General features: G+C 47.0%; 1 long non-coding RNA gene across 1 annotated transcript; it reads left to right on the forward strand.

Annotated features, from left to right (window-relative positions):
• Positions 1–3,665: 3,665 nt before the first annotated feature.
• On the forward strand, positions 3,666–4,962 carry LOC130546591 (uncharacterized). Its single transcript, XR_008961786.1, has 3 exons — positions 3,666–3,710; positions 3,807–3,849; positions 4,633–4,962. It is a non-coding gene; the product is annotated as an uncharacterized LOC130546591 (long non-coding RNA).
• Positions 4,963–21,239: the final 16,277 nt, after the last annotated feature.

The following is a 21,239-nucleotide window of genomic DNA, read 5'->3' on the forward strand; positions in this document are numbered from 1 at the left end:
ACACAGTAGTGGCTGTAATCTACAAATTACTGGATGGAGTTGTTTCTGCATTTAAACATACATTTAATTTCCAAACAGCTTTTCCCACAACATATGCAGTAAATGTGCCCATCAGGTGATGCACCAACCTGAGAAATTAATGTTAATGTAATTATTATGAATCCACACTGCTTCAATATTGTTAGCTCACTGAGTAGACCACTGTTTGTGTTCATGCGTTTATCGAGCCCATTGAACTTCTTTAATTTATACTTGTTAAGTACTGCAATTGTGATTTACTGTTAAGATTTTCTCTATATGAAACTTTGCATCTGACCCTCGTTTGTTCCAGTATTGTTATTTTGGCTTTTAGCTGTAGCCCACCCTGCCATTGTTTGACAGGTTTCTGTACAAGTCAGAGGAAAAGCAAATGCAAAGGGATCTGCGATTTAATTTGAGTTTTGGCAGGCATACTACGCAACGCCAGAGGAAGTGAAATAGCATATGGGGAATTGCTATTGCGATTTAAATATGGCCGGGTCGTAACTTGTAAGACAGAGGTAATTCATTTGCAAATAGACTTTGCTTTTACATTTGAAATTTGGCAGACATTGCGTCGCCTTAGAATTATAAGGTTATATCTGACATTCTGGTCAAAATTGAGTTATTCATATATTCTTATTCTGTGAAAACTTATTTACATTATACAATTTTTTTATGTGTACATTTTGGGACTTTTTTAAAGAAAACAAAAGGTTCTATGTACAAAATCGAATTATAATTTGGTTCTATAAGGTTCTATTTGCAAGCCAATCAGCACTTTGAATGCACACAAGAGGACCAATCAGGATCAGCTTTCTTTGTCATATGGCCGGGCTCCTCAGTATGGAGGACTGAACCTGCAAAAATTATAAATAAATAAATGTATAAATATATAAACGAATAAATGTAATAATATGAAAATAAATAAAGGAATGGATGGTTTGATAAAACAAAATAATTCGTTTTAGCTATTATTGATCTTAGCTTTAACTTTTCTTTTCATTTTTTAAATTGATTTATTATTTTTTGTGTCCATTTTTAATTATTTTTAATTATTATTATTTTTTATTTTTAGATTATTTTATTTATCATTTCCTTTTATTTTTACATTTATTTATTTATACGTTTATTTATTTTTATATTTATTTATTATCGCATGTATTTATTTCCACTTTTATTTATTTATTCTTGAATTTATTCTTACTTTTCTGTGTCTTGTATGATAATTAGATGGGTTGGTCTTGCCTACTATTGGTTCAGCGTAGATTGAAGCGTTTGATCGATTACTCTTGACTTGTTTTGGACTAACGTCACGTCACTCACTGATCGTTTGCTTCGTGTATAACGTTAAGTAACTATGGCGGGCGCACAATTAGCTAGAGAGTTACAGCATTTAGCCAATGAAGTCGATAACGATGCATCAAATGACTGTGTGTCATTAAGATTAGGTGCGCTTATTGATGTTTTATTACAGATTGACGGCGAGATAAATGACAAAGTTCTTCAAAATCTGTGCGAGTCAGGGGGTGCTAAGGTGGTGACCAAGTTCCGGTTACAGGTCCTCTGCCAAAGAGGTGCATGAACGACCTCAGCAGATTCGTCGATTCTGAAAGCACAAGACGACTTGATATTAAGATGTCTAATAAACACAGACTTTCTTGTTACGTGATTTTGACATTCTTGTTAAGATTGCAAATTATTGGTATGATCGCCCGTAACGGCTGAAGCGAGGTGAAAAAATAAATAAAGCGATTTGACACGGGATTCGTACCCATACAATAAAGCGAGGCAGCGTGTCACTACGGTAACAACAATATGCAGCTGGATGAATCAAGGGAATATGCTCGTGTTAACTTGTGACCTCTGTGTTATTTATCTCTTATGAAATGTAGTTTACGAGTACCGTTTAGTAACCACGTATTTTTAGAAGGAATGGTTTCCATTTGATGGCCCCTGTAGTGAAAGAACGATGCTCATTACTACCGTGTTAACTTGTGACTTAAGTTCACTATGTCTCAATTCATTTACATTATGTTACATCATGTTACATTAAATCTTTACGCTTTTTCTAACCGAAAGGCTGCTTATAACTATCACTTTGACAAAGCGTTAGCTTGCGACTTCGGTTTACAAGCTCATCTGTGTAGTTAAACCTTATTACATTTTGTGCTATATGATTTTCACCAGTTGAACTGTAACACCACCATAGCACCCTCTGACTCGCACAGACTTTGAATGTGCTGCAAAGAGGCTAACAACTGAGGAAGAACTTTATCATTTATCTCGCCGTCAATCTGTAATAAATCATCAATAAATGCATCTAATCTGAATGACACATAGTCATTTGATGCATGGTTATCGACTTCATTGGCTAAATGCTGTAACTCTCTAGCTAATTGTGCGCCCGCCATAGTTACTTAACGTTATACACGAAGCAAACGATCAGTGAGTGACGTGACGTTAGTCCAAAACAAGTCAAGAGTAATCGATCAAACGCTTCAATCTACGCTGAACCAATAGTAGGCAAGACCAACCCATCTAATTATCATACAAGACACAGAAAAGTAAGAATAAATAAATAAAAGTGGAAATAAATACATGCGATAATAAATAAATATAAAAATAAATAAACGTGTAAATAAATAAATGTAAAAATAAAAGGAAATGATAAATAAAATAATCTAAAAATAAATAATAATAATAATTAAAAATAATTAAAAAATGGACATAAAAATAATAAATCAATTTAAAAAATGAAAAGAAAAGTTAAAGCTAAGATCAATAATAGCTAAAACGAATTATTTTGTTTTATCAAACCATTCATTCCTTTATTTATTTTCATATTATTACATTTATTCGTTTATATATTTATTTATTTATACATTTATTTATTTATAATTTTTGCAGGTTTAGTCCTCCATAAATATGGGTCCCACATAGCTTTGCCCATATGAGACCTTCATGTGCTCCAAGTGGGCATATGATTTCATGCTTAAAATACATTATGCATTTGAAATTTTTAAAGTTCTTTTATTTGGTTGATAATCCTTTTAAACATACAAATATCTCAGATATTTAGGCTGATTTTGTTATGTATCAAATGCAAATGTAAATATGCAAATATTTTTGTTAATTCATTCAATAGGCCTGCATCAGTATTTTCTTCCTTTCACTGTCCTAACTGTATGAAAATCAACCACGATAGATAAATGCAGATATCCAGGTCAATTTACATGAGTCTCACAAGCGACGTTCTTGCTCAATGTGATATATACTTTCGACTTCGTACTTAGCTGCGCAGACCGAAAGGCTCACATCACACTTCCGCGACATCGATCATGAAGCACTTGCCTAGAAACGATGTCGTAAACCGATTGCTTTGCGCAGGTGATGCGTAGAGTCGAGCACACCCCTGACCGAGAACACTTTGTTCCGCTTGACAAAGTAGTTCTCCTGAGTTTTGATAGATTTTAGGTAGATTTTTCTTATATCACATAATTAAATATTCTTTTGTTGAAAATGTTTAATGTTTAAATGACAGCTATGATTTAAATCAAATAAATAAATCAAACTACAGAGGAGTTTCTTTATCGGCGGAAGGATATCTTTGGCAGAGCAGTGGCGCGCTGGCAACTCCACCGAGCAGCAAGTTTATCGAGTCGGGACTGGAAATAATCAAAAATAAGAAGGTAAAATTCATATTTTCTTAAACGTGTTTTTGTTATCCGTGTTATCAAGCACCGAGAACCCTGTTTTGACCGTCATTTTCTTTTGCATTTTGTAAGCCTGCGTGTACCTGCCATTTTTCCACCTGAGGTAAAATCTGAGGTAAAATTGAATTGACTTTACCACAGCCTATGGCGAGTGACAGTAATGTACGATACTTAACCATTTAATGCCATTCTTTTTAATTCCTCAGACGTCTAAAGCTCAAAAGGCTTTTGTCAGAAACGATATAACGTTAGGACATAAATTGTAATCTGTTCTGAGACCAGATTTATGCAGCCCGCGCTATCGTAGTCTGCTGCCTGTGTAGTGCTAGAATGCTAGTTCCCGTTACATTTTAAATACGTTAATGTCTTCTTCAAGAACCTCGTTTTTTACTGACAATGTACATCATATAACACAGATTTGTTGTATTTGCTTTGTTTGCGTGATATTTCTGGTTCGTGTAGTGCTAATTATAAACGAAAAGCCTTTGAGGGTTCTCAGCGTAACGTTACCAGAGAGTGATTGACAGCACGACGTGATAATGTCCCACCACTTATAACAATGTATTAAAATATGGGTGCATTACTAAAAAGCACAAATCTAAGGACATGACAAAATTTCTCAAGGATTTAAAACCAACTCGGACCCCAGGGGGTTAAATGATTGATCTGCACATAGATGCAGCATCTTTGCCTTCATTATGCAGACTACACATAACAGATTGTTCATAAGAGTATATAGTATATATTGTACTTGTCAACTAATAATTCTGTTATTGTGAGGTGATGCATTTTTGAATTGTTTGACATTAAATTGATAGCATGTAGAGTACTCATTTGTGCTGTAAACTATGTGATGCTGGACATATCAAATAACTGTATCTGTGTTCTTCTGTTACAGGTGTGGACTGAAACCACTGCAGCACGAGACAGGGGTGGAAAAAGAGCCCTTAACGCAGTCTGGCACAAAACATCAGACTGTCAGCAGTTTAAGGGTTCAAAATATTTTTTGTTCAGTTGAGTTTAAAGTACCCTTTCTAATCTGAAATCTATCAAACAATTTTTAATGAATTTAACATTTAAGACTTTACATCTAAGATTTTTAAGGTTGAGTTAAATATTCTGTGTTAAGGATCAGAAAATGATAATAAATTTGATATTGAACATCCATGTGTTTTTCATTTTCAGAATTCACCTATTATGTTTATGATGTACAGGCAAATATAAAGTAGTAGATTATTCATTTTGAAGACTAACATCTAAGAAAGCAACATCCAAATGCTGCAGTTATCATTTAATCAGTAAAAATTGCATTGTATTTTGTAGAGCATAAGATTGGAAAAGGTCAATTACAATTTAGCAATAACAAAAAGTGTACTGTCCAGGTAGGAAACCTCAAAAAACATAATCTAGAACCACTGAAGTATACACTATGCAGGGCTCCTCCATTAAACATACATGGCCTTGGTTTAATCCACATAGGCTTTATAAAGTGGTACCAATATGGGGTTTATGCATGTTTCCCACTTGGGTCCCACATGGGCCCCACTCAGATTCTACTAGGATTCATATGGGCTAATTCACATAGGGCCGACATGGAACCTGTGGACAAACCCACTTGGGGCCCATGCCTCAAGCCCATATGGGGCCTACATTGGCCCCACAAAAAAATGTTGGCTGGCGAAGTGAATTCATTATTATTAGCACTAGCAGTGGCAAACTTTGTTTTGAAAACAAACTTTGGTGGGAAAACAATACTTTAATAACGAATATATATATACTGTATATATATATATATATATATACAGTATATAATAACTAGGTTGGAATTTGGCTGTTAAGCTGCGCCTTTCGATTCCAGCTCTCTGGGTTACTAAACGGCGCAATTGACTGTGGTACATTACACTTAAAAAACAATTTAGTTCAATGACTATTGTTCTTGGACAACGGATGCTCAAGCAGCATGATCATAGCGCGAAAGAAGCCACGCATTTATTTTGCTTTCACGGATGCGTAACGGCTCGTTTACAGCGGGCACAAATATTCCTGTAGTTACATAGGTTATTCCATAGTTTTGTTGAGTTTTAATGTGTAAAATGTCGACCTTTTGAGACAACAGTGATCAAGTATTTCAGGAGCAGAATATTTATACAGTGCGTGCTGTCATGGTTCTGCTTCTTTTAGTCTTGGATTTCCTGGTCCTGAGGCAGAGCTATGACAAAGACTTTGGTTATGTGTGGAGAGAAACATATTATTGTCCTTTTGACAATAATATGCGTTCTCTCCAGTGTCTTGTCATTGGCCCCGCCCCTCTCGTTTCCCGTATTACTTCCCGGCCGTGTTCCATTACCCTCACCTGCCCTGTGTCATTATCCCTCGTTTGTCTTGCCCTATTTAATGCCCTCTTGTTTTATTGTCCTATGTTCTTGCGTTGTGTGTGTACATGCTATGTTTTGTATGACCCCGTGTTCCCGCATCCCAGTCTTGCCAAGTCCTCGTATCTGTTCTATTAGTAGTTGTGTCATGTTCTGTTTAGTTTGTTTTTTGCCCCCCAGTGGGAAGTCTTTGTTTTGTTGTATTTTGCCTTTGTTTAGTTTTTCCGCATCGTGGGTGTTTTATTTGTTATTAATTAAAATCTTTTGTGTTAACCCCTTCACGCCTGCCTGAAACTGGGTTCTTTCCACGTCAGCGCTGACAGCTTGCATAATTATTAGGCCTACGTTTATTTTCCGATCATATTTTTTTCCAGGCACATTTTACCAATATCTAACCACATCAATCTTAATAATAACTATTAATTGTGTATATAATAATTTATAAGTGATATATATTGATTAATAAAGGCTTGAAGTGAAAATGCTTTATATTTAAATGTGCAGGCACTATTTGTTTACACGAGTCAAAAGATACATTTAATATGCACAGAAAAGTAAAAAAATATCAAATGGCCATTATAACAATGCAATAGAAATTGCAACATTGGGGCGTGACCAATGGTGTAGCAAAATGTTCATTGGGTCTGCAGTCAGACAAAAGCAGGCCTAGAACAAATAATACAGTTTAACTTCAAAAGAATAAAGAATAACCCCGGATTCACACTGCACATGAGCATAGCGTGAGCACCGTCACCGTAACTACATCCGTGCATAAACTACGGCCTACCACTAGATGGCAGTTTCACGGAGCGACGAAGAGGTTTGCGGCAGAGGTTGCGCTAGACTTTTTCATTGTCAGTCATTTTGAACAACGTTATCGTTGTGTTAATATAAAAAGTATAAAAATATTTTCAGTTAGTTTTAAAACTGGCGAAACAGATTAGACGGTGGTGAGACAGTATAGTCTAATGACTTGTTTATACACGAGTCTCCAGTGATCCTGTTTTCCTGAATGGGCGAGAGTCATTGACGGATTACAATGAGGGCAATTTGTAATTCCCTTTTATGTTAAATTGGTAGCATCCAATCATTTCCTTTCATCAGAATGTGATCGTAAGTGACCGGAGGAAAGGGCGCATGTTTCCCCATTCATTACTCATAAACGTCTCGCCCATTCAGGAAAACGGGATCAGTGAGACTCGTGTATAAACAAGTCATTTGACTATGCCGTCTCACCACCGTCTAATCTATTTTGCAATCTATAGCGCAGCGGCGCTAACAAAGTGCTCCAGGACGCGCAAGCGTGGGAAGCGAGCCGGCGCGCTAATCAGGCTCAGAAAGCAGAAAGCAACTGCGCTGCCTAGCATACATCTGGCGAATCTGCGCTCTCTGCCAAACAAAACGGACGAACTTCTTCTACTCTACCGGACAAATAAGGATTTTTCAAACTCTGCTGTTTTGTGTTTCGTGGAAAGTGGCTAAATGACTTCATCCCGGACAGCGCGCTACATCTGCCCGGCTACCAGCTGTTCAGAGCGGACCGCAACGCAGAATCAACGGGGAAATCGCGCTGTGGTGGGGTATGTTTCTACATCAATGAAAAGTGGTGTACAGATACAACAGTGATGAAGAATATGTGCTGTCTCGACCTAGAAGCACTCTTCATTAACTAAGCCCTTTTACTCGCCACAAGAGTTTTCCTCATTCATTCTTGTGTGTGTTTACATTTCACCGCAAGCGCACGTGAGCGTGGCGTTTACAACAGCTCGCCGATCACATCACGGACACTGAGCAACAACATCCGGACTCTGTTATTATTATTCTTGGCGACTTTAATCAGGCAAAACTTACACTCAAGCTGCCAAAATACAGACAACACATCACATGCCCTACCAGAGACAAAAATATTTTGGACCATTGCTACAACACAATAAAGAATGCATATCGCTCTGTCCCTAGAGCAGCTTTAGGACTGTCTGTTCACTGACTGGTTCACCTTATCCCAGCCTACAGGCAGAAACTAAAAGCTGCCAAACCTATGGTAAGGACTGTTAAAAGATGGACCAACGAAACTGAGCGGGCCTTACAAGCCTGTTTCGAGTGCACCGATTGGAGTGTTTTTGAAGCTGCTACCAGCGATCTGGACGAGCTCACAGAGACTGTAACATCATACATCAGTTTCTGTGAGGATTTGTGCATTCCTACCAGGACTTCCTTAAAATACAACAATGATAAACGTCTTGGTTACGGATGTAACCTCGGTTCCCTGATGGAGGGAACGAGACGTTGTGTCGAACCGACAGAATGGGGTTTGTCTTGAGAACCTATCATCTTCTGAGTATTTAGAAAAGGCCAATGAAAATTGGCGAATGAAATTTGCATGCCGGGCTCCTCCCCGGATGTCCGGGTATAAGAGGGAAGCCGGCGTGCTCATTCATTCACCTTTGGTCTGAGGAGCCTAAAGCATCCTCCCCCGACCGCTGGGGTGGGCGGCCAGTGTTGTGGCATGAGGGACACAACGTCTCGTTCCCTCCATCAGGGAACCAGGTTACATCCGTAACCAAGACGTTCCCTTTCTGTCGGTCTCTCGACGTTGTGTCGAACCGACAGAATGGGGTCCTATGGAAAACGCCACAGCACTGAGCCGCGTCACAATCTCTGCGGAGCGACGTTGACTGGCCTGGGCGAGTCAGACGAACACGCTAACGCGAAATTATGACCTTCCAGTGGAGAGGAAGGGGGACCCAGAGCTTTCCACAAAAAGTTGGGAAGCCCCCTAACGCCGGCCGTCACGGGCGGAGGCCTAATTCTCTAAATGGCGAGAAGCCGCCCGGCACCGTACGGGCCACTGGGTAAGCATTATTCCCCCTGGGGGAAAAACGCTGCAGAGGCCACTACCTACCGTAGGGAGGAATTAGTGGAGACACCACATGGTCTCACCATCAGGGGAGAACTCATGGGAAGGAAGTGCGGACAGGAGTTAACCGCAAGGTGGGAGTCCACCTGGGGAGGTCATGGGTTGCCAAGGTGGGAACCATTCATGAGGATACATCAGACGGAACAGCCCACGGAGGGGGTGTTACCACGTCTGGAGCACTAGGTCCGGTTAGAGCTATGTGGGATAACTCAACTGTTCCTCGGCCTAAGGGGGCAGGGCTGCTCTGCCCAGCCTGTCCCCTGGAAGGGTGCTTAGTGATGGATGGAATGCCTGTTCTTTACCCGAGGGGAAAGAAGTGAGGCGGGATCGCCACTGCTCCCCCCGGAGGGGGAAGGGCTTCCGCAGGCGTACGCCCTACCGGCTGCCGGTCCCACACCTTGCCAGGATGCGGGCTGACACCGGTTCCGCGCGTAGTTATTAGAACCTCACGGAGTTGTTAGGCGTAGCCCAACCCGCAGCTCCGCAGATGTCTGCCAGAGAGGCGCCCTGTGCCAGTGCCCACGAGGGGTGACCCCCCCCCCGCCGAGGATGCCATGTATCCCAGGAGCCTCTTGTTACAGGGGGACCGCTGACTGTCTGAGCTTCAGGCAGTTTAACACTGATCGGGCGCGCTAATCAGTCGCGCGCCTCTGGGAGGCCGCGAGGGTGCGGGCTTCCTCGTCGTGGGTCTCGCGCGCCCCCCGGGGGTGAGCGGAGCCGCTCGTGAGGACAGAGTCGAGTTCCATACCGAGAAAGAGGATGCTCTGCACCGGGGAGAGCTTGCTCTTTTCTCAGTTGACCTGTAGCCCCACCGATCTAGGTGCCGGAGAACCAGGTCCCTGTGTGTACACAACAGATCTCGAGAGTGTGCCAAAACGAGCCAGTCGTCGAGATAGCTAGTACCCGCACACCTCCTTCCCCTATACTGATATGCCCGTCCCTCGAACACGAACCGTCGGAACGGCCGATGTCGAGGGAGGATCGAGACATGAAGTACATGTCCTTCAGGTCGACTGCCATGAACCGGTCCTGACACCTGACGGACGTCAGGATGCGCTTCTGCGTGATCAACCTGAAAGGCAGCTAAATGTAGGTGCCTGTTCAGAACACACAGACCCAAGATAGGGCGCAACCCCCCGCCTTTCTTGGGGACAATGAAGTACAGGCTGTAAAACCCGTTGAACATCTCGGCTGGTGAGACGGGCTCGATCACTCCCTTCACCAGAAGGGTGGCAACCTCGACTGAAGTACGGAACATCCTAGCCTCTGACTGAGGTACATTGGATGCTGAATTTGGCGAGCATGAGGCGACTGGATCGCGTAGCCGAGACGGATCGTCTTCCCTAGCCAGTCTGACAGCCTGGGAAGCCGGACAGGCTCCCAGAATGAGACGGAACTAAGGTACGATCTTTTTCATCGTCCCCCCGGGGGGTGTTTCGATGGCTAGCATTATGGATTCCTTGCCGGGGGAGGTCCCCCGGGGAGGAGATCGGCTCTGCCGTTTTTCCTGCCTGGCGACTGCGCAGCTCAACGCACTGTCTGACTGAGAGTGCTGAGGGCTGGTGTTTATACTCGACATTGCGCTTTGCCATGACGCAACGTCGAGTTTGCCATTCACCATCGTGCAGGGGGTGAGAGCGGCTGTGGTAACCCAGAGAGAGAGGAAACTCTCCTTTTTTGAGAGTAAGTGGGCGCCAGCCCCCCGGAGGGGGCCAGCAGATGGAGAGACGGGGCAGGATCCATCCCTATCCGACATCCCAGCGATGTGGCTGGGGTCGGGGCCAATGGTAGCCTCGATCCCCCTGAGGTGTTCCCATGACGGCCGCTGCGCCGCGGCTGCTGATGGGGCGATGGTCTCCTCTTCGCTGTCTCCTCCAGGGGGGGCCGCCTGAGTGGGGGGCGCCAGAGCTGGAGGGCGTTGAAGAGGACCAGGGCTGCTGGGAAGCAGACAGTGCACGGGACTCGACGGCCGAGGCGGCCGAGTTGCGGCACGGAGGACTGCTTCTTACTGTCGAGAACCCTCCGGGGAGGCCGCGTGCGGGTCTCGCGCCCCCCCCGACGGGCGGGGGGTGAGCGGGGCCGCTGCGGCTCGACAGTAACACCAACCAGCCCCCCCTTGCGAGACGGGTACGTCGAGAAAGCGGACCTTCTCAGCGTTACTCATCTGCGCAAGGATCGGCCAGAGGAGTTTCTCATGGACCACAAGTGTGGACATCGTCCGACCCAGGGCCCGCGTGGTCACCTTGGTCGCCCGTAGAGCGAGGTCGGTGGCGGCGCGGAGTTCCTGCATAAGCGCTGGGTCGGTCTTACCCTCGTGGAGCTCTCTCAACGCCCTGGCCTGGCAGGAGCCATAGCGTGGAGAGAGGAGGCAGCTTGGTCCGCCGCAATGTAAGCTCTCGACACCAGAGATGCCGAGACACCACATGCTTTGGACGGGAGTCTAGGTCGAGCCCCCCCAGGTGGCCGCCACCTACGGGCACGAGTGCACCGCGGCGGCAACTCCACCTGGGGACACCGACGCATCCTCCAGCTGTCTCAACCTCGAGGGAAGAGAGGGTGACAGAACTTTGTTTGACGTGAAACGTGCCGGAAGGGGCGTTCCAGGTCTTGCAAAGTTCCTCATGCACTTCCGGTAAACACGGCACTGGGGGCGGGCGCGGCTTGGAGCCGCGCTCAAACCCGAGGCGCCATGTAGCCAGCCGCGAACGCCGGGAGAGGCAGTGCGGGCACTGCAACCCAACACTCACGGCGGCCCGGGAAAGCATGGCCGACATCTCGACATCCGCTTTTTCCTGGGCTCGACCCCCCGAGGGAGGGAGCCCGAAGAATCGTCGGAGTCGGATGGCAGTACGTCACCCCCCGATGCTGCAAGAGACCTCTCATCATCACGCATCGTGTCCGAATACGTGATTGAGGAATAAGACGGCGGACCGTCTTTTTTGGGGAACGGTCAGACGAGCGAAACGAGGTGTGAACGGTCCGTGAGCCGTGGCTGGCGGATTATCGCTCACAGTAATCCTCATCTCACCCTCGCTGCTTGCCATAGCGGACGGCAGGGCCGTAGTCCTGCCGCCACGGAACGGGGAGCAAACGAGGTGGTGGCTGAGTCCCGTGGGAACACAGCCACCTGTGACGCAACGTCTGAATCGTCACCGCCCGCAGTGCGGGCAGGACGTATCCACAACGTCTGCCCCAGCGTACTGGAAGCAGGCATTGTGTCCGTCCCCCTCCTCGATGAGTGTGTTGCACCCATGAGAACAGCGGGACAAGCCACGCTGGAGAAATTTGCTCTTTTAGAAAAGGAAATTTGCTCGAACACCTCCGGAACTGCCGAGACGCCCAGGGGAGAGTCACTGCAGGAAGGGACCGTCCGCTGTCCACGTCGTAGATTCCAGCAGAAAGAATGATCACCAAGATCGTAGAGAAGCTCATCAGATGCGTAGGCTCTGAAGAACAAAAGGTGAATGAATGAGCACGCCGGCTTCCCTCTTATACCCGGACATCCGGGGAGGAGCCCGGCATGCAAATTTCATTCGCCAATTTTCATTGGCCTTTTCTAAATACTCAGAAGATGATAGGTTCTCAAGACAAACCCCATTCTGTCGGTTCGACACAACGTCGAGAGACCGACAGAAAGGGAACTTATGTTTAAATACTTAAAGGTGGAGTGGTTGATTTGGAAAGGTGCTAATTTTAGCCTTCTAGCTAGCACTTAATTTATAACCCCACCCTCTATACGATTCGCCGTCCAAAGCCACGCCTCCTCCAAACACATGGATGTATTTTGTAAATCCAAACTAAAATTACAAATGAAATCCATTAAATTCTTCTCGAAGCATGTACATACCTGTCCAAAACAGAGAGAGCAACCATGGTATCGTCTTTCAGACCTTTTGCCTGCCGGAGCTGTCTCCGTCATGTAATTTCCGTCATGTTTTTCCTCTTTCATGATCCAGATGTTTTTTCGTCACTGCTTTTTCAAAAACTGACTTTCGTTTTGTAGATTTACTTGTTGTCCAAAATCAAAATTATACAAGTTTCAATACGTTAGCGTTTAGGATTTATAAATCGAGAAGATCATAAATCATACGTTCCATATAAAATCCTTTGAATATGTTGGCAAAGGGTTCAAAATTACGAAAAATTAATACATTTCACGAACACTCAATGTGTACTATTTACTTTTTGCTTATGCTATTTTCTCCATTTTAGTCTATGGAGGATCTCAGCTTTCCTGTTTCTGCTGTATTGTACAGCACGGCGGGAAACCCGAACAAAATATACAGCTATAACTGTGTGTATGTGTTCGCATAGATGTCAAAGTGTGGTTTGTATGCGTGTACTGAACATTGTGTGTGTGTGTGCGTGCGTGCGTGCGTGCGTGTGTGCACAGTTTGAAAGAAAGACATCATAATGTACACCAAATCACAAATCCAACACCGTATATTCAAGTCACTATAGCTTACTGAGATTTGAAAATATTTTTCATTCAAACATGTTTTTTTTATCCCTTGTTTGCATTATTATTCATTTTTAATACTTTTTTAACTGAGATTAAAGGTGAGCTTGATTTTGATGTATAAATTCAGAAGCCCCTCAGTACAGTTTTCACCATAAAGGCATAATAGATGTGGCATTATGTAAACAAACAAGGTTAAAGGGGGAATTCCGCCTGATGCCAATTTTCAAACTTTAGTTAGTGTGTAATATTGCTGTTAGAGCATAAACAATATCTGCAAAATGATAAAGCTCAAAGTTCAATGCCAAGCGAGATATTGTCGCTTTTCAAGGACTACAGAGAATGGCTGGAATCGGACTACAGTTTTTACTTCCCGGGTACATGATGTCACTATTCCGAGTTTTTGAAAAACCCAAAGGAATACACCAAAAAAGGGGCGAGGCCTTCCTTAGAGAAGAGGCTCTGGGGTAATGTTTGGTTATGAGAGATTGTAAACGTTTGACTGAGCTGCGCACTTAATTACTTTCACTTTCATCAGTCATACAGTGTCAGGACCCGGTCACGAACTCGGGTCTCCGGTGTGGTAAACCGTTGCTTAACCGTTGCTTGGTCGGTGGAAACCAGAAGATGAGGCAGACACAGTGATACCGGAGATGAATATTAATATAAAAAGTGAAAATACTCCAGGCAAAAATATAATCCACAATGACAAAATAATCCCAAGAAATGAAGATAATGCCACACAGCAAAAAGGTAAATCCACAAAGTCAAAAAAGGGTAAATCCACAAGGAAAAACTGGATGCAAACTAAAGACTCAAAAGGTAATCCCAATCGCTTCAATGGGTAAACAAAAAGGCGTCAAAAGATAAATCTCAGTGTATCCACAAAAAAGTATGACACCTATCCAAGATAGGGTACTAAACTTCAAACACAGAGCAAAGAACTGAAGGAAATTAGGAGTTTAAATACACACAGGGCAAATGAGGCACAGGTGAAAACAATGACTAAAACGAAGTATATACAAAGATAGCAATAGTGACCCCTAATGTCCAAAAACCGGAACAACTCCAGTCAAATGCTGACATACAGTAATATGTGGTAATAAGAATTCCACTACACACATTCTAAGATAACCAATGGTCAAAAAACAGCTTCCATGACTTTAACATCGGCTGTGAAAGCTGTTCTGTGTAGATACCTCTAAAACACTTCTATGAAACGTCCTTTGAAGTCCTGCTTGCAAATGTCTCCTAGTCAATCTGCTTGTTTTATTATCCAATTTAGGTCCAATATAAAAAGGCAAAACTAAATCTTCTGTTATTAGTGTTAATTAATATAACCGGTCTGAACCGTATTGAAGTTATGTCCCTCGCCATAGTAGAAAAAAACTGACAAGGATTGACGTTTTGCACATGTACTAGCAGACCTACCTTACACTTCGATCGATCCGCATGTTTTTAACTAATGAAATGAAGTTGACGCCATTGTTACTGTTTATTGCTAAAAGCCAAAGATTATAAATACATGTGCACTGAGAGGGGACAGACCAATCACAACAGCATGAGAAGCGGAAGCTCGCTGATATGGTGTAGGTGGGACATCTTCAGACACACACTCTAAGCGGGGAACCAATCACGACAGACCTGGTCAGCTTTACCAATCAGAGCGTTTCGGAAGGAGGGACTTTATATAAACCGGAAAAAATACAGCCGTTTTGTGAGAAGAGGGACAGCGGTGAACAATAGACTTGAAATATGTGAAATATGAAGTGTTTTTTGAAACTAGAAAGATGAACATCCACTGTTAAACACCCAAAAAAAGCATAATCCAAGCTTCAAAAACAGAAAAAGCATGGCTCCTTTAAAACTCTGAAAATTAAAGATTTTTTTGTTGTTATGATCTGGAAATTATCTGGTTAAAACATTAAAGTTAGTAAAAGTAGAAAATTGAATATATAATTATTTTATGAGGGTTTTTGAACATGGACATTTTTTAACCCAATTTTTTTTTCTTAGAAAATCTGACAATGCTCAAAAAATAGAAATGAAATAAAAATCATGTTGTTGTTAATTATTAACATAGCCAAGACTGTAAAAATAATAAAAATTTAATTCACATTTAGTATATGGAAAAAAATGTTTTCATGAAAAACGTCTCGGTTACGACTGTAGCCTCCGTTCCCTGATGGAGGGAATGAGACGTTGTGTTGAGAGACAGACTGGGGTTTGATCTTGAGAACCTATCATCTCAGAGAGGAATTAAACGCCAATGGGCTTGGCGAATGGCACACGCACGCCAGTCCCCGACCTGTGCATACGGGTATAAAAGGAAGATGGCGGCGGTCATTCATTCACCCTTTGGGCTGAGGAACCTGAGAGGTATCTCCCGGTTGCTGCAGCGGGTCAGCGAAGCGTTGTGGCATGAAGACACAACGTCTCGTTCCCTCCATCAGGGAACAGAGGTTACAGTCATAACCGAGACGTTCCCCGTCAGTCGATCTCTCGACGTTGTGTTGAGAGACAGATTGGGGACCTATCTTTACAAGCCATGGCACTGAGCCGTATCACGACCTCAAGCGGAGCGACACTGACTGGACTTAGCGAGTCACAAGTGAGCGCTACTGCGAGACGTAATCTTCCAGTGGGATCAGTACTAGTCATACTGAGAAGCTTGTACCAATGGCCATCACAGACGGTGGGTTCGTCTCTAGTAGCGAGGTGCCGTCCGGAGCCGTAAGAACACTGGGGAAACACTGCTCTCCTCTTTGAAGAGTGTGTTACGGAGACCACATCCTACCACTAGGGGAGGTTACATGTGGAGACACCAACATGGTCTCACCAGTGGGGAGAACAACATGTGAGAATTTGTATCAACCCGGATGGGGGGACAGAACCCAGGCGGGGTAACCACCGGAGGGGAGGTCACAGGTTCACCGACAGGGGAACCAGGAGTGAGGAATTCAACATACGGGAAGACCCTGCAGGGGAGTCACTACGTATGAGGCAACAGTCCTATTATAGGGGTCCACCTGAGCAGGGGCGACTCTACCAGTACTGGACTCGGTTTCAACAGACTGCTCCACCCGGTCTGTTTACCATAATGCCAATGCTTAGTGATGGATGGAATGCCTGTACTTCAGACTCACCTGGAAAGGGGAGAAGGCGCTTTCGCAGGCGTACGCCCAAGCCGGTAGCATGTAAGACACGGGCTGACACTGGTTCCACTCGGTGGTTGTAAAACCTCGCGAAGGTACTGGGCGTAGCCCAACTCGCAGCGTTGCAAATGTCTGCCAGTGAGGCGCCCTGAGCCAGTGCCCCCGAGGAGGCCATACCCCGAGTGGAGTGGGCTCTCACTGCCAGCGGGCACGGGCGATCTTGGGACTGGTATGCCAAAGCAATGGCATCCACCATCCAGTGCACCCTCCCCTGGTGCTGTCCCTCATAACAGACAAAGAGCTGCTCAGAGCTTCTAAGGCTCTGCGTGCGATCCAAGTAGTGGTGCAGTGCGCGTACTGGACACAACACGTTGGAGGTTGGGTCTTCCTCCCCAGAGGGGAGCGCCTGCAGGTTCACCACCTGGTCCCGGAAGGGAGTGGTGGGAACCTTGGGCATGTAACCGGGCCGGGGTCTCAGGATAACGTGAGAACTACTGGGCCCAAATTCTAGGCACCCATGGGACACGGAGAATGCCTGGAGGTCCCCCACTCTCTTGATAGAAGCGAGCGCCATCAAGAGTGCCGTCTTCATCGTCAGATGAGGAAGACTGACGTCTCTGAGGGGCTCGAAAAGGGCCGTACCAAGGCACTGCAAGACCACATTAAGGTCCCAAGAGGGTACGGAGCGCGGTCGAGGTGGATTCACCCTTCTCGCGCCCCTATGGAACCTGGTGACCAGGTCATGTTTGCCGAGAGACTTACCCTCCACAAGATCGTGATGAGCGGCATTAGCGGCTACATACACTTTCAATGTGGATGGGGAGAGGTTACTCTCTAGTCTCTCTTGTAGGAAGGCCAACACTGACCCGATCGAGCAATTCTGTGGCTTCTTCCTGCGGGAAGAACACCAGGATGAGAAGAGACGCCACTTATAAGCGTATAAACGCCTAGTGGCGGGGGCTCTAGCCTGCAGGATGGTCTCTCTGACCGCTGGCGGCAAGCCACTCAAGGTCTCCTCGTCCCGTCCAGGGGCCAGACATGGATATTCCAGAAGCCTGGCTTGGGGTGCCAGACCATGCCCTTCCCTTGCAACAGAAGGTCCTTTGTGAGGGGAATCGGCCAGGGGGGGACTGTCGTCAGAACCACCAGGTCTGAGAACCAAGTCTGGTTGGGCCAGTAAGGCGCAACTATCAGTACTTGATGCCCCTCTTCCCTGACCTGGCACAGGACCAGGCTTACTGGGGGGAAGGTGTACTTCTGCTTGTCCCGCGGCCAGCTGTGCGCTAAGGCATCCGTGCGGGCAATGGGTGGAGTCCGGGGAGGCAAACAGGTCCACCTGCGCCTGGCCGAACCGCTCCCATATGAGCCGAACTGCGCGGGGATGGAGTCACCATTCTCCGCTGGGTGTCCCTTGATGAGAGAGCGCATCGACTGTCTGGTTCAGGTCACCCCGGATAAAAGTGGCTCGCAGGGAATTGGTCACCTGCTTACTCCGGAGGAGGCGTCGAGAGAGTCGTGACATCTGCCGTGAGCGTATGCCGCCTTGATGATTGATGTACGCCACGGCAGCCGTGCTGTCCGACCGGACCAGCACGTGTTTGTCCTGCACGAGGGGCCGGAGCCTCCTCAGTGCCAAAAGGACAGCCAGTAACTCTAGGCAGTTGATGTCCCATTGCAGCTGGGGACCAGTCCACTGCCCGATACTGCCTGCCCGTTGCACACGGCACCCCACCCCTGCAGGGAGGCATCTGTCGTCACCACGACGCGCCTCAAAACCTGCCCAAGCAGAACCCCCGCTCGGAGAAAGGCCAGATCTGACCAGGGGTTGAGGGTGCGCAGACACTGAGGCATTACTGTAATTCGCCTGGTGCCGGTGTGCCAAGCCGTCCAGGGAGCACAACTCTGAAGCCAGTGCTGAAGCGGCCGCATGTGCATCAACCCGAGAGGGACTACCCCTGTCGAGGATGCCATGTGCCCCAGGAGCCTCTGAAAATGTTTCAGCGGGACCGCTGGAGTCCGCCTGATCAATTTCAGACAGTTCAGCACCGACTGCGCATGCTTGTTGGTGAGACGCGCTGAGATACGGACAGAGTCTAGTTCCATACCGAGATAAGACGAGCTCTGCGCTGGGGAGAGCTTGCTCTTTTCTCGGTTGACCCATAGGCCCAGACAGTCTAGGTGCCGGAGCACGAGGTCCTTGTGTGTACACAACACATCTCGCAAGTGTGCCAAAATAAGCCAGTCGTCGAGATAGTTCCGCACGCCTTGCTCCCTGAGGGGCGCTAAGGCGGCCTCTACGAGTTTGGTAAAAACCCGAGGAGACAGGGCCAGACCGAAGGGCAGGACCTTGTACTGATACGCTCTTCCCTCGAACGCGAACCGCAGGAACGGTCGGTGTCGAGGTAGGATGGAGACGTGAAAGTACGCGTCCTTCAGGTCGATTGCCACAAACCAATTTTGGTGATGAACTGAGCCCAAGATGCGCTTCTGCGTCAGCATCCTGAACGGCAGCTTGTGTAGGTGCTTTTTCAGGAGGCGCAGATCCAGAATGGGGTGCAATCCCCCACCTTTTTTAGGCACTATGAAGTATGGGCTGTAAAACCAGGAAGACATCTCGGTTAGAAGGACGGGTTCGATTGCACCTTTCGCCAGAAGGGCGGCAACCTCGCCCCGAAGCAAGGGGGTGTTCTCCCCTCACACCGAGGTGTGGAGAATGCCCCAAAACTTGGGTGGGCGTCCGGCGAACTGGATTGCATAACCAAGACGGATCGTCCTCTCTAGCCAGCGTGACGGGCTGGTGTGCTCTTGCCAAGCGCCCAAGAACCGTGACAGTGGAACCAGAGTGACGATCTGCTTCACCGTGCCGTGGGAGGCTGGTTCGGTGGCTGACAGAGCAGTCACCTCGCACGGGGCGGAACCCTGGGGAGGTCTACGGCTCTGTTGACTTACCTGCTTGTTGTCACTGACCGACGCAACGTCCGGTGGAGGTTGCGGCTGGCAGCTCGGTCCGTCCAAGACACCATCGAGTCTAGAGTGCTGTGGAGGAAGAAAACCGAGGGAAAAACTCTCTCTTTGTGAGAATGTGGGCGCAGGGTCCGGACTTGATGGGAAGGCAGCAGGCAGCATCCCTCTCAGACCCGTGGGCATTGGTATGGCCGGGGTCGGGCCCGATGTTGACTTCCCCGGGTTCTTCCCGTCAGGGCCGCTTAGAGGTCCTCTTAGCGGCTTGTTGACGGGGGGCAGATGCCTTCCTCCGCGAGGGCCTGCGTCTCGGGTGGGCCGTCTTCTGGGAGGGCCCTGGAACCGGAGGAGTCGCCGCATGGGGGCGGGGCTGCTGGCAAGAAGGCTGCGCTTGGGACCGTGATGACCGATAGGTCTTCTGGGTATCGCCCATCTGCGCAAGGTTGAGCCACAGATGCCTCTCTTAGACCACAAGTGTGGACATCGACTGACCCAAGGGACAGGCCGTGGCCTTCGTCGCCCGGAGTGCGAGGTCAGTGGCAGTGTGTAACTCGCTCATGCGAGTTGCGTAGGCCTTCACGTCGTCCAGGTCCTTCAGGGCTTTAGAAAGACCTGAAGGATCGCCATAGCGTGGAGGGTGGAAGCGGCCTGTCCAGCAGCATTGTAAGCCTTCAACACGAGTGTCGAAGAAAGCTTACAAGCTTTGGACGGAAGTCTAGGTCGACCCCTCCAGGTGGCAGCTGTCTGCGAGCACAGGTGCACCGCGACTGTACGCTCCACCTGGGGGATGTCGACGTAGCCTTGGGTCGCCCCGCTATCCAGGGAAGTAACAGCCACCGAGCCCGCTAGCCTGGAACGCACCGAGAACGGTGCATTCCAGGACTTAGTGAACTCCTCATGCACCTCTGGGAAAAATGGCACCGGGGCGGCGCGTGGCTTTTGACCACGCTCCGACCCAAGAAACCATGAATCCAGCCGCGAGTGTTTCGGGGAGGGCGGTGTAATGCAAGCATGGCTGACATCTCAGCGTCGGCCTCATCTTGAGCTTGACCGCCCGGGGGCGGGAGCTCAGAGAGGTCTTCCGCATCTGATGCCAGGAGGTAGCTGTCCGATGCAATGACAGAGAGTTCGTCCTCATCCCTCTGTGGAGTCTGCCTGCTATGGGACGGTCTACCGCCGCCCATCGGGGACGAGCCAGGTGAGCGTGCTGGGGTATGGTGGTCCGCGAAGCCGAAGCTGATGGAGAGACATCCATAGGAACCCCCAAATCACCCCCGCTGCTCGCTGAAGCTGTCGACCTCGCCGAAGCGGCAGTCAAACTCACTTGGGAAGCAGAAGGGGTGGCGACAACGCTCACAAAGAACGTCGCCAGCCGTGACCACAACACCTTGATCGCCATGTTCTTGCAGACAGAACATGCCGGATCAACGAACCCTGCCTCAGCATGCTTGACCCTTTAGGAAACTTTTTCCTTGTCGAAGCAGAGACCAGGAGACGTTGGGATATCTTTCATACAGAAGTTCTCTTTATTGAGGACTCGCTGTGCGTCGCTGTAGTCATCCAAGTCTGACTTTTAGTTCAGTACAGTAGAGTTTTATACCTTTCAAGGGGGCGGGATACATAGAGGTGGAGATGATTTAC

This window comes from Triplophysa rosa, linkage group LG2 (assembly GCF_024868665.1).
Source record: "Triplophysa rosa linkage group LG2, Trosa_1v2, whole genome shotgun sequence".
Classification (NCBI taxonomy): domain Eukaryota; kingdom Metazoa; phylum Chordata; class Actinopteri; order Cypriniformes; family Nemacheilidae; genus Triplophysa; species Triplophysa rosa.